Below are 13,118 nucleotides of genomic sequence, written 5' to 3'. Positions count from 1 at the left end.
GCTCAGCTAGCGATTTTCATAACACTCCTCTCTAATATATGTGTAAGGTTCTCACATTTCAGTTTATAGCTACATTTGACTCAAATATGAAATGGATATTTATAAAGCTTGAGTCAAATCTCAAGTGCTTATCTGGATCTTTGAAACCTGACCCACGTGACTAAATAGGCAGAGTTGTCCTGCGGCTTTACATGTATGCGTCAGTTGTACCGCTCGTTATAATGCATCTCGCCTGGCGTTGACTGTCGGAGGGTTGAGTTCCAGTCTAAGCTGCTCATCAAGGTTCCCTCTGTAGTCATCGGGGATCAAGACGTGTCACTCCGCCAAAGACAGATGGCTGGTATTAATGAGCTCAGTTGCCACCCAGCAGTGCCTCTTTCTTTCCTTCGACTAAAGAGGAAGCCCAGACAACTGGCTTGGACCAGAAGCCCAGCTTTGATTTAGGATTGAATTCAAAGCCGTCTGGATGAGATGAAGGGCACTTGCCATCCTCAGGTAGTCACTTACTGCCCTTCAGCTGGCCAGCCAGTCTCTTGCGCTGTGGCACGTTCTGCTGGCTGAGCTTCTGTGTTAAAATAGAGATGCCTCTGAGCACAACTTTTCTGTTTCTCTTGTTGGCAGGCTGAGCTCCTTATAGTGAGATGTACAAAAATCATAGCCCATACCTTCTGAAATGTGATACTTAAAAATGGCGTTGTTAAGAGATCTAATAATCTTTTCGATTATTAAACCTATGGCTAATAAAAACATTAATGACATTTTTTAACATTTTCTCTCCTGCAGCTAACCATGAAACTCAACATCCTTTCTTTGTTTTGTGGTGAGGCCAGAAAAAGTATCTTTGTGATTTAATCTGATATAAAATGTTCTCTAAAGTACTTTACATTAAAATTGTTCTTACAAAGAAATATATTTTTCAGAAAGAAAAAAAACCAAAACAATTCCCATATCACATTTCTTGGAACTAATTATTGCCATTCATACAAACCAACCATTATATCTTCCTGTTGACAGCACTGTGTTTTCTTTTCTTTTCGTTTTTTTCCTAGTACATTTGTAGCATGTGGATCAAAGGTTTATGGATTCTTGTCTTTTTTTGAACCCACAAGCAAAGTAGCAACACAGCCAAGTTTTAAAAGTTTGCAAATCATTAAGAAACAAAGCAGACAAAACATATAGTGTTCCCAAGAGACTTGAGACATGAAAGCATCTGTGTTGTGCTGTACGTACACAAAATGTGTTGGGACTAGCCTTAGTTGTTCAGTAGGACTTGGAATGCACTATGGTTCAGTCTCCTGTTGTAACTTTAAGGAATCAGTCTATATATTTTGCCGCAAATCCCCCAAACACTGTGTCTGTAATGCAGTTGAACCTGTCCGTTACTCTGGACTAAACTTCAGCTTTTAGGACACTCTGATCTCCATCCAGATTTTAAGTACGTGTCTTATAATACATGTTCTACTTGAAGACAAACTCTGCAGAAGTTGCCTAGGTTTTGGTTTCTTTACAAACTTTATATGAAAAACTATCCCTATTGAAGTTAGTGGGGCTTCGCCACTGCCTTCAGGATTTCAGTCCTGTTTCTTGCTGTTTTCTTGCCGTGGTCCTCTGGTGATGGACTGTTTCTGGTCTCCTTTCCTGCTTGTTTCACCTGAGAATGGTTAGCCTGACTCCACACAGTTAGCCAGAACAACATCAGGCAGGAAACAGGCGTGTGCTCCCACGTGCAGGTATTCCCCTCCTTCTCCACTCTTCCCGTAAACTACTTTACTCGGTGCTAATGCTTTAACCAGGCTATAGCGAGGGACTAAGTCAAATGTCTTGTACAAGTCTTACATCTGTGTAGCTACCTTCATCAAATTGTTTGACAAGACTTATTTTTCTATAAAGCTGTCTTGACTGGCACCAATTATACTGTCATCCTTTAATTTTATACTAATTGAAGCCCTTATCAGCTTCTCCATTACTTTGCTTGGGACTGGTGCCAGACTAACTGACCTGTAATTACTGCGATCATTCTGCTTCCTCTTTTTGGCTTTTGGCAACGTTGCATATTTCTACTGTTCTCTAGCAATCTTTGCATTTACAGTGCATGGGCTCATTGATATAAAAATATTCATCTCTAATAAAAGGATTTTAACAGTGACTTCCTGGGCAATGTGGTGCAAGGGAGTTTATTATCATTGTGTCATACGAACGTATCATCTTTTTGCTCTTCAGATACTAAATGGTACAGTGTGTCTGTCTGCATACGTCTATATACAATATATATTATTTCTGTCTTATCTATAATATTAAAGCACTGTTGATTTAAGCAATCCAGTAATGTGTTCATACCATTTTAAGGAATTGCAACGGGGACAGTATAGTCCTGAAAAACCTTCTTATTGATCTTAGCAACATATATTTCCTTAGCTTTCTTTATCATATTTCTGTATTTTTTCATTGCTAATTTATGCAGACCACTGTCTGATTTGATATATGCGCATGTACATATATACAAGCGAGAGAAGGTTTTCCATGTTATGCAGCAATGTCGTGTTATGTTCTGGTGTTTTCTGCCAAAAAAAAAGAGACATAATCACAAACACTGCTCATATGTAATCAAGTGATCAGAAGAGATGTTCTGATTGAATTCCGTCCGTTCTGTGCCAAACGGTGTTATTTTACAGCCCAGAGCATTTATTCTGGTACGTTCCAGTAAAGATCATAAGACACCTTCAACTCAGGCTCCTCTTTGTTTCCTTTTCCATTGTCCTTTTTTTCCTTTGTTTAAACATGAGTTGTTTGGAAACTCTGGTCTCCTACACTTACTCACTTTTCCTTCAGCTGGTCAGTCTACTTATGTCACTGCACCGAGGCGTACCAGCACGGCAGGGTGAAGCTTACCAACAACATCTTGGCAGCCGAAGCCTGCGTTCTCGATTTACTGGGGTTTGTATCTCTCCTGTTTACTGTAGCTTCACAAGAGAATGATATTTTATAAACACCTGGTAATTTAGTTAAAATAAGGAGCTGGACTTTTAACAAGAGATTGCTTTTTTAGAGGTTTGGCATTCAGATATAAACCAGATGTTTATTGTGCTTTTTAAGTGTCCAGGAGATCTTGTCAAAAGTGTCTGGCATGTACAGTTATTCTTATGTTATATGTAAGTGTATATTATTCTTTGTTTTCATGTATTAACACATGTATATTATTTCATAAATGAGTTTTGTTTTCTTGTTATGGAATAATACTTTTCGTGATTGCCCACAGCTCTGCATATAAATGTGTTCTACAAAGGTGTTTGGATTAAAGATGTCTGGCTGCAGCTTTATTAAACAAACTGTTAATTAATCTCAAATATTATCTAGCATGCCAAAGGCTTTCCCGTTGTAGCCAATGTAGGTTTATCTGTGGAATCTCCAGTCACTTGGGCTTTCTTACGTCTTATATGCCAAACCCATTTCAGTTGTTTCCCCATACAGAACACTGGGTGTAATAACGCATGTGCAGCCAAGAACCAAAGTCTTGATACACGGCTTTGCATTGCCCCATCACATTACCGGCCTGATTGGACTGCTGTCCTCACATGGTGGAACGCATATCTCACCTTTAAAGTTGCGTCAAAGAAAAACACAAGATCAGCTTTTTAATGGGAATTTCTCTTAGGACATCAGTCCTTTTCAAGTGTTATTCTTAGAAGAGAACCTTTGTTCAGTCCTTTTCAAGTGTTATTCTTAAAAGAGAACCTTTGTTAAGAAGGCAAAGCTCCGGGAACAGCACCCACAAAAATGTTCCCAGTAGATTCTGCAGAGCCCACCCGTTCCCGAGCTCTTGGCTCAGCTCTTACTCCTGAATAAGGACGGACAAAACCGAGAGGGATTAGTTCTTAAAACCCCTCAGAAGACACAGCTTAGGGCTAGACTAACCATTCAGTGTGACAGTCTCAGTCTCAGTCAGATTCTGCCCTTGTTTATGCTAACTTAAATCTACTGCAAGACTGTTGACTTCAATAATGTTCTAGCCAAGGAAATTAAATTCTGAATTTTGACCTCTTTTTCTTTATGCTGCCACTTCTGTTCTCTTTCATCTTACCTGTTTTGTCTCAGTCTATGTCCTCTCCATTTGCATCAGCCAGTGAGTCCCCTCTGCAGCTTTGTTTCAGCTTTTGTTTGCCTCTGATCTTTTTCTCATTCTTCTAATGAAAATACATAGTCTTATCCAAAAGGTAGTGAAAAGGTGTTTTTCCTGGACTAAGCATGAATATATATGAAAGGGGTATAATACTTCTCTCTGTGTCTTCTGATTCAAAAAAGCCTGCTAATTATGGAGCAGTTAGTGGAGGAAAAGGGACAATTATAAATGAGCCTAAATTTAGAATTATTAGTTTGAGTCAAAGCCCACTGAAGACCATAAGACTCTTTCCACCATCTTCAAAAGGATGTGAAGCACACCCAGTCTTACCTCGCTGCTTAACACAACTTTGGGTTAGAGCCGTATTAACAACCTAGGGAAACTGCCTTGAAGGTTAAGCCCGCCTTTATTTTCAAAGGGAAAGTTTGACAAATTTTGCCAGACTCTGTAACTTAATTAAAACACTGGAAAATTTCAAAGTGACAACTACTTTAAGACTTTTTTTTCTATATTCCTTCTTGGGTGGATCAAGTAAAGTAAAAGAAAAAAGAGTGTCTTTGATTGCTGGAAGTTTTTCTTTCATTTAGATGCCTACCCAAACTGCATTCACAGAGAGGAAAAAAATATTACTTTCACCTCCTCGATATCTTTTGCAGAAATGAAGTTACGGGTTATTTATGCATGTTGCCCTGTTATTACACCAAGAACACGTCTGCTGTCTTTAAAAAAAAAAATCATTACCAGTCATACTGTTCCTGTGATGATCTTGTGTATCAGAACTATATTTACAAGTACCTTTTGCTTTAACTGAATGCAAAATTAACCTGTAATTACAGGTTTTAAAACTAATTTATTGAAAAATTGGTTACTCTGGTCCACTATAAAGATTTCAGGCCTACTCATGTTGCCCTTCTGACAGGACCAGCCACTCATTTGCTGCACCACTCATAAGGCGGAGGTGGAGCTCCCACTGGTGTCGCCGGGTCTCTTGGATCCAACCAATTACAATTTCCTGCTTGTAAGAAATACTTTTTTTTTTTTTTTTTTACTTTGGGGGTTGTTGTACTCCAGAGCAGTAGCCATTTTTCGATGTTTCTGAGGAAATGGACGTTGTGAAAAAACATTGGCTCGGAAGCAGTGCCACATGGTACTGCCAAAGCCCAGCACACACTTGAAGATCCAGAAGGCACGCATGAGGTGACGTGGAGCATGCTGGCTGTGCTCGTCTCTACCACAAACAGATTTCCCCTCCAAAATTATAAGTCTGTGTGTGTCGGGTTTGCGTGTGCAGTATGCTTTAAAAATGCCGCGGTACGGTGACCTCTGGGGGAAGCGCGGGGAGTTCCCGCCTCCGGCTTCTTCCTGCTTCGGCAGCCAGTGTGGACGCTGTCCCGTGTGCCTTCGAACTTTGTTGTAAGACTTGTATATGAGTCTTGCATGTAGAAATGTGTGTAAATGTTGTAAGATTTGTATACAATAAAAAAAATACTGGCGTGTGTATATAGACGTGTATTTAACTCTGTATATTTAAAACTTTTTTCTAGCATTGATCTAAATTTTCAAGCATTTTTCTCTGTTCAGATTCCCTTTATCCCATGTGCAGATTCACTATTTTCTTGAATCAGGAAAGCAAAAGAAAAATCAAGAGCAAATTGTTTTCTCATCTCAGTTTATAGCATCATCTGATAAAATGGAGGTTTCTTCTCCAGATAGATAAACTGTACAAAAAGTTAGCACTTTGCCAGAATCCCTAGAACGCCTGTTAAATACTTAACAAAAGGCTTGTTTTGGCAAAGGAATATCACCCCTAATTGTCAAATCCATTCCACACAAAAGTGGGAGAAGATGAGCGGGCAATATTTTCAGTCAGCAGTCAGGCCTTTGAAAACTTAATTGTGGACAATCGGAGCTAATGCTGCATTTTTGTCTTATCAGTCAGTTTCATGGATTTCATTATTTTCACGGGCTGCTTTCGTTCAGTACTTTAGACATAATGTTTGACATGTGGGGAAGATGGACGTGACGGGACAGTGTTTGGAAAGGAAACTGCCGAGCTGATTTCCTGGTGGTGCGTGAGCCCGGGCGGAGCGGTGGGAGCTGGGCAGCAGCAGCGAACCTGGCAGAAAGGTTCGGGCCCAGGAGTCCAGCTACAACACAGAAAGTCCTGGGCTTTTTGGAGTGACGTCTGTTGGGAATGAACTAAGCTTCTCCTCCATTTCTCACTGTCCCGCAAGGGTAGGGTCTTACGGTCTCTTTGTCTCAGCTCTTTTGCACTTTGTTTTGTAATGCCTTTGAGGTCTGTTCCCCACCCTCTTTTCTTTTTCCAGCACTGTGTTGCTTGGAGGTATTGTTGTCTTCCTTCCTCCAAGGTCTTTGCACTTTTAGCTAGAATTAATGACATTTGGGTCGGACAGCCAGGAGAAAACTGGATCCTTCCAGTTTAGGGACCAACTTTGTTGGCTTTGCAGAAGGACCAGCCCTGGAAATTGTTGAAATAAAGGGAGCCTGCACACTCATCTCTGCCTGTATATTTTAAAGGCTTTATTTTCAAACAGGACTCTGGTTTTGGAGAAAAGAAAAACCACAGGATACACTTATGAGGAAAATAATTTCAAAAGCCATGCCAGATCCTCAGCTCTTTCCTCTGGCCCAGCATCTTGAAGCTGCGTGCAGAGGACATCTGGTGATCCTGTGGTATAGGGGAGTCATCGTGCTGCTTGGCCACTTGAGGACATCTGCTCTTTTTAGCTTTTGGAGAGTGATGGGACACAGCCAGAATTTGCAGTATTTCGAAACAGATCTGTCAGCAGAATAGTCCCTGGAGAACTGTACTCCCACTGGTGTAATTTCAGGTTAGTTCTCTTTGCTGTTTCCCAATCAACCAGAAAAGACCCTGTGCATCTGCAGATGAGACATCAGCGAGGCGTTTTAAAGCAGCTTTTGCCACCTCTGTGGACTCTGCCCAAAAAGTGGCTTTCCAGACAGGAGGGACCTGTTCCGAACACTGACTGTAAGTTTTTCCAGGAAATATCTTAGCCACTAATAAGGACAAGAAGTGTGTAGCTTTATAGAGTCAGCATGAATCAAGAGCTAGGGATCGTATTAAGCCGTTGAGAGCCCGAGGCAGTCAGTACAGCTCTGAACCTCCCTGGCCATGTCCTCACTGTGAGACGATTGCAGGTGCCTGCTGTGCTGGTGATGCTTCTGTATGTCAGAAATGCTGGAGCTCCAACCGTCAGCACTACCTCTCTGGACCCTTGTACCACCTTCTGCTCCACTATTCTTGGATTCAAAACATCAAAGACGTGATTGCATGGAGTTATGCTTTATTTGCTACAGAACAGATGTACATAGACTTGGTCTTACTGTTCCTACCTGAACAAAAAGGCAGAGTAAATCACTCGCACGTCCATCGCGATGGAAAGGGAAAGGCTCAGAGGTAAAACTGCCTGAAAGGTGGGTGGGTCACAAATTAGTCACCTTCTCTGCTGCCCTCTTTTTTGGTAAAGATGGCCCAACCTCCATCAAGAAAATAAGTTAATAAAAAGATAGCATAAGAGACACTCATTTGGTATGAACTCAAAGAGGACGATATAGAAATTTCCATCTTCTCCCATGCTATATGTGGTAGCTGCATAATTAGACAACTTATGCTGCCACATTTCTAAAACATTATTCTGTTTCATAAAGCAAGTCTCATAAGCGCTTAAAACGTAATGTGTTTATCTGGATTGATCCTCTGAGAAGTCTGATGCATTTGACTTCTAGATAAATAAGGACTCATGGAGTGCACACTGTAACTTCTGTATGGGCAAGATGGACTGGCACCTATGGAATGGTATCATCCTTCTTAGCACAAAACTGGGGTGGTATGTACTAAATTATTTTTACTCTTTAAATATTATAAGCAGTTCTTCTTTTCATAGCTCTAGGTAGAAAGCAAAAAATTAAAGCTAGTTTTACATTTACATTCTAGAATGCCAACAAGGGAGACCTAGGAAAATCATTAGGAGGATTGTGTCTAATGTATAAAGTATCCAAGAAATTTTTAACCCTGTCCCGAACAGATACATATTCCTTGGTAAAAAAAAAAAAAAAAAAAAAAAAAAAAGCGTGTTTTGGTCATTATGCAAAAGAGTAAATTATTCCAGTGAGGTATCAGGATGTCTGTCACGTGTTTGGGTTTGTGAAAGTACGACAATCAAATTACAAGGAACATCACTGTTTGTGTAAATGTGAGTTCCTCTTCAAGCACTGAGAAGTAAACTGAGCTGTGGAATAAGCAGGTGTAAAGCTTATTGCCTTCAAAATGATTTGCATTGTTTATGCCGTCACTGAATTTGGTGCAGAATCATGTAATCCAGTAGATCTGATCTCCTGAAATCATCTTTAGATGTAAGCCTCTTCTGCAGGTCTTCTAGAGGCAGACATGTTTCCAGGGACATAAACTTCAGAATTTTAATCACTTTTTAAGACTGCTGGCACCAGTGATATGCATAATTCACGAGTTTCACATTGCAGACATGTTAAGGCAAATGAACTGCTGCAAACATGTGGCTACTTACTGTGTACCTACAAATCCAGAAGTAAATACTGTTCATACTTCACAGTGCAAAATGCCTTTTTGCTATTGAAATACAGAGGCAGCATTTTATGATTTCCATGGCCACGAAGAGATATGAGGGTGAATAGGTGGATTTCAGTATTTCTGCCATGATGGAGAATGGCAATGCATTTTCCTTTCCACAAGTCTTAATTGTTAAAATACATAAATCTTAACAGTGATTAGAATTTTAATTAGAAATGCAACTTTTAATTATTTTTCGCCTCTGCTTTCGTTCTTCAGAATCCAAGAGCCCTTTTCTGACTTCAGTCACAAATATAGTGGAGGTTTTTGAATGAGTTCATTTGCAGATCTCAACCGCAAAAAGGAAGCAGTCGCCTCTAAGGTACCTGAACCGCCTCAAGGAAAATGGCAATGTCAACTTCTACCAGTGAGGTGAATGAAATTTTTTATTTAGGGCACCCTTAACATTATTAAAAATCCCTTTGTGTCTTCAGTGCCTGAGAAGGGAGCCAAGGTGCCGGTTGTTATCCTTTGTCTGCTGCTCATTTGTTCATTCCCATTTATCTTCTGCATAGCATTAGCTGATAGGCGACGCAAAGCGCCCTTCCAGTACTCCCCATGCGCTTGACACATCATGAAAAGCCACCCATGCTTCTGAGAGATGCTCCTGCCTTCTGCCACGGTTCAGGGCAGGGAATGGAACAAAAGGGTTTGAATCAGGCAAATTAAGAATGATCTCTAAGATAAACATGTATTATCCAGTAACCGTATTTAAATTCCAGGAAGTCTGAAGCCCATACCTCTTGCTTTGTGTTGCCCAAAGTCTGCTCTTTGTCTGCTGTCAGATTTTCAGTGTACGACCGGGGGTGACTGACTTTTCCATTTGTTTCCAGGCATAACTATCTTCTCACTCTTCAGCAATGCCTTCAGATGTTTGTCACAGTCAAGCTTTGTGACCGCTGGCACGAATTCCACCAGGCCTAAGAAGGAGGAAGATACTGCACATTTTCACCGAGACAACTCAAGTCACCCTTCTCCTGTTTCTGTCACGCTCCACTGTCCCTGTCTAAAGTAATCAGAAAACTTCACCTTTTGCACCTGACTTCCCATAGCCTCGGTGACACCTTAATAGATTCACTATTTCTGATCTTTTTTATTTTTATCTTTTTACATGTATTGCCTTCCTGTTTAACAAAGGAGGTGGAAGAAGGAAAAAAGTAACTGCCTTCAGTTGTTCTGCTGGGACTGCAGACGGGTAAGCTTCGAATTTTACATACCAGTGGCATGAGAAGGGTGCAGGGAGCATGCGGATTTCATGTCTTGAATATGAAAATATGAATGACGGGTATAAAGTACAAGTTCACTGCAGTTATTGCTTGAGTGGAGCCCACTTTCGACAAGGCTCAGTGAGTGAAGCAGGGGAACAATTGTTTACCCTTTGGGTTTTTTTCAATTCACAGTAGAAAAAGATGCAAATTATAGCTCTGTGAAACATAGGAGATCCATCTCATGCAAGGTCTTGAAATACGGCTTTGTTCCAAATTGGAACAAAGATCCAAAATTTCCAAATGCTCAATGAAGAAAAATGTCAGAGAAAAATAATTCACACTGGGTTGGCTGAATCATTTTACTTTGTCAAAACTGAAGTGTTCTATTTTTACCTTGATTACTTTATATTTTTGATATGACGCATCTAACCTGATTCAAAATAAAATACCTCATTCAAAACTTTTAAGTCCAACAATACTGGAAAATGATATCTGCTGGGGATACCACTTTGAAAGTAGAGTTATCAAAATCTTCACAGATGTGTACTGAGATTGTTGAGAAGTGAGTTTCAGTCATTTATTAATCTGTAATTGCTCGTTTAGAATTGTTTCTAACCATTTATTCAACCATGTTGAATGAGTCCCCCATCGTAGTAACGCCAGGAAGCAGGGGGTCCACCTGGCACACACCCAGGCCTCCCACTGACGCCATCTGAGTATGGTCCCAGCAGTGCCCAGGGAAGCCCATGCAGATGTGTGGGCTATCACGGTGCAGGCTGAGTGTACGCCTCTAGCCGAGCGCAGTCACCCACTGCGTCAGGCCACAAACCTTTTTAGCTGAAGGATGAACAGTCCTGGTAGACAGTGTTAACAAGTTTCCTTCATGATTTGAGTCAGGATGGACTGCAGGTTGGGTTTCCATAACCTTGGAAGATACTCCTGTGAATTAGCCTTGATTTGGGACCAGCAGGGCTGAGGTCAGCAGGTGTGCCCAGACCATACAGGTGGGTTTTATGTGTCCTAGAACAGCCATTGGCCCTAATGAAATATTTAATGGCTGCATTATCCTGTTTTATTATTATTTCCAGTACCGGCTAGAACACAACCTGGGTGTGTAACTGGGAATACCTGTTTTGAAACGATCAAAGCCAACACTGGGAAAAGGCCTGTCCTGCCCCTCCTCAGCTGCCACGATGTTGACCCTGTGGGGCTTGTTTGTTTTGTTTTGTTTGTTTAGTAATCAAGCAAGGGCCTTTTTACTCACTCTTTAATCACCAGGGCATAACTTGTTCGCATGCGGCCGTGACACACAGCTGCATGACAATTCCTTCCTGCTGACTATAAAAGGCACGACGGCAGCACAACCTGGGAAGGCATCTTCACTCCTCATTTCATGCTGCCCTCGCAGTTTGATCGCCGCAGTTTAATCACTGGTGCATAACAATGTGTGAGCTTGAACCACCACGTTTCTCAGAATAATTTGTTGGTAGAGAGTAGACCTCTAACATGCAAAGCGTTAGGTTAGAGAGGCGGTCGATTCCTGCCATTCATTTATTTCCTTACGGAGCACTGATGCAGTGAAACTCCCATCACAAAGAACTGCCATGAACTAGTGCACATTTATTTGCTTAAGGAGTCTAATAATCAATCATCAGCTTTCTCCACTTGTTTTGTGGCATTGTATTTCATCACTTGCTAGGGTATGAAACATTATCATTCTTTGCACAAGTTTGTTAACGGAATAATTATTTGAAGAGGTTTCAATATAAATAAAGATTTTTCTCCATATATTTCTTTTAAAAGATTTATTTTTATTGCAACTATTTGCTTTCCTATGAAAAATTTATGTGCAAAAGTAATCCAGAAGTGTAAATGGCATGAAAATGGAATTATCCATGGGATGGAAGGGGTGAGCACTCCAACTCAGGTATGCGGCTTTGGGTGGGGTACAGCAATGGCTTCGTTGGTTTATATGTTTGGGGGATTTCTCTCCACGCGCCTCTCTCCCCACTACTGTAGATCATTTATCCTTCGAGAAAGAAAAGGAAGGCTGGAATAAATTAGGAATGGTAATGTAAAAGCTTATACCCACTGCATAAAAGTTTTTCAAATTAATACAAGCATTAAATTGCCGAAGTTTTTTCCATATACCGCCAATATTAAACATGACATGCCTGCTAGGGTTGGTATAAAGTTTTGTCAACATTTCTGGCATACAGGGTCTCAGCCTGGGGTCAATATTTTCTTGACCAAATTTTGTTGTTTCAGTTGCCTTTTTACACTCATATATTGTAACCCAAACATTTCCAAAAAAATGAAATTTGGCAGGCTATTAGTCCATAATGTGGTCTAATGCCTTTGGGTATTTTTTTAAATGTAAATCATTGAGATATTTAAGGTTTGAGGTTTAAGAACTGTGCACACACTTTAACAACTTCTTTTAAAAATATTTAGTATGCATATTTACTACATATGTATCTTATAGAGACTAGAGATTAAACTGGAGATTACTTGCTAAAATATGCAAACTGCTGTCCATGAATAAACATCCTCATGAACTCCTATTGAAAGTTTCTTATTTTAAAAATGTTCTTTAAAACTACAATAAAAGCAAAGGGAAGTAAGATGGGGGAGGAAAAAGCAATGTTTAAGTAACTTTAATGGTTTAACTTGGCCACAGAAAATAAAGAAGTTCATTTTTTTCTCCTGGGATCTGATCCAAAGCCCACTGAGGTCAAAAGCAGCTTTCCACCTATTCCCACGTGCACTGGATCCGGTCTCTGCTCTGTTGCTCCCTTACTGTGCTGTGCAGCCGTGGAACACAGTAGCCCACTCCTCTGCCGTATGCCTTACATAGGCTTGGGCTAAGTTATGGTGGCAAAGGAACTCTCCTCCAGAGTGTCCTTCCTTCCTCTGTAAATTTGAATCAGATTTCCACTTTTCCTTTGACGTATCGTTGCTTACCAGGTATTCGTTACAGTCCTCGCACAGTAAAATGTGGGAGGAAAACTGTAGAATCCTGCAAGTGCGCGCGTGCGCTTAACAGTGACGTACTACGCAGCATCCCTCAGCCGGAGGGTTCTTCTAGATATTAACCTCATTTCAAAGTCATTTTTAACATCGGCCCAGGAATACATTCCATGACTTTTGCTAGTTACAAATGACA

At 40.6% G+C, this 13,118-nt stretch overlaps 1 long non-coding RNA gene across 2 annotated transcripts; it reads left to right on the top strand.

Annotated features, from left to right (window-relative positions):
- The first annotated feature begins 9,030 nt into the window (after window positions 1-9,030).
- Window positions 9,031-9,940, top strand: LOC140657888 (uncharacterized). Of its 2 annotated transcripts, none has more exons than XR_012044526.1 (3): window positions 9,031-9,116; window positions 9,578-9,755; window positions 9,882-9,940. It is a non-coding gene; the product is annotated as an uncharacterized lncRNA (long non-coding RNA). The 2 variants fall into 2 exon arrangements; XR_012044527.1 differs by lacking the exon at window positions 9,031-9,116 and adding an exon at window positions 9,350-9,393.
- The last annotated feature ends 3,178 nt before the right edge of the window (window positions 9,941-13,118 follow it).

Source organism: Ciconia boyciana, chromosome 11 (assembly GCF_034638445.1).
Source record: "Ciconia boyciana chromosome 11, ASM3463844v1, whole genome shotgun sequence".
Lineage (NCBI taxonomy): Eukaryota > Metazoa > Chordata > Aves > Ciconiiformes > Ciconiidae > Ciconia > Ciconia boyciana.
This window is presented reverse-complemented; position numbering and strand designations above follow the sequence as displayed.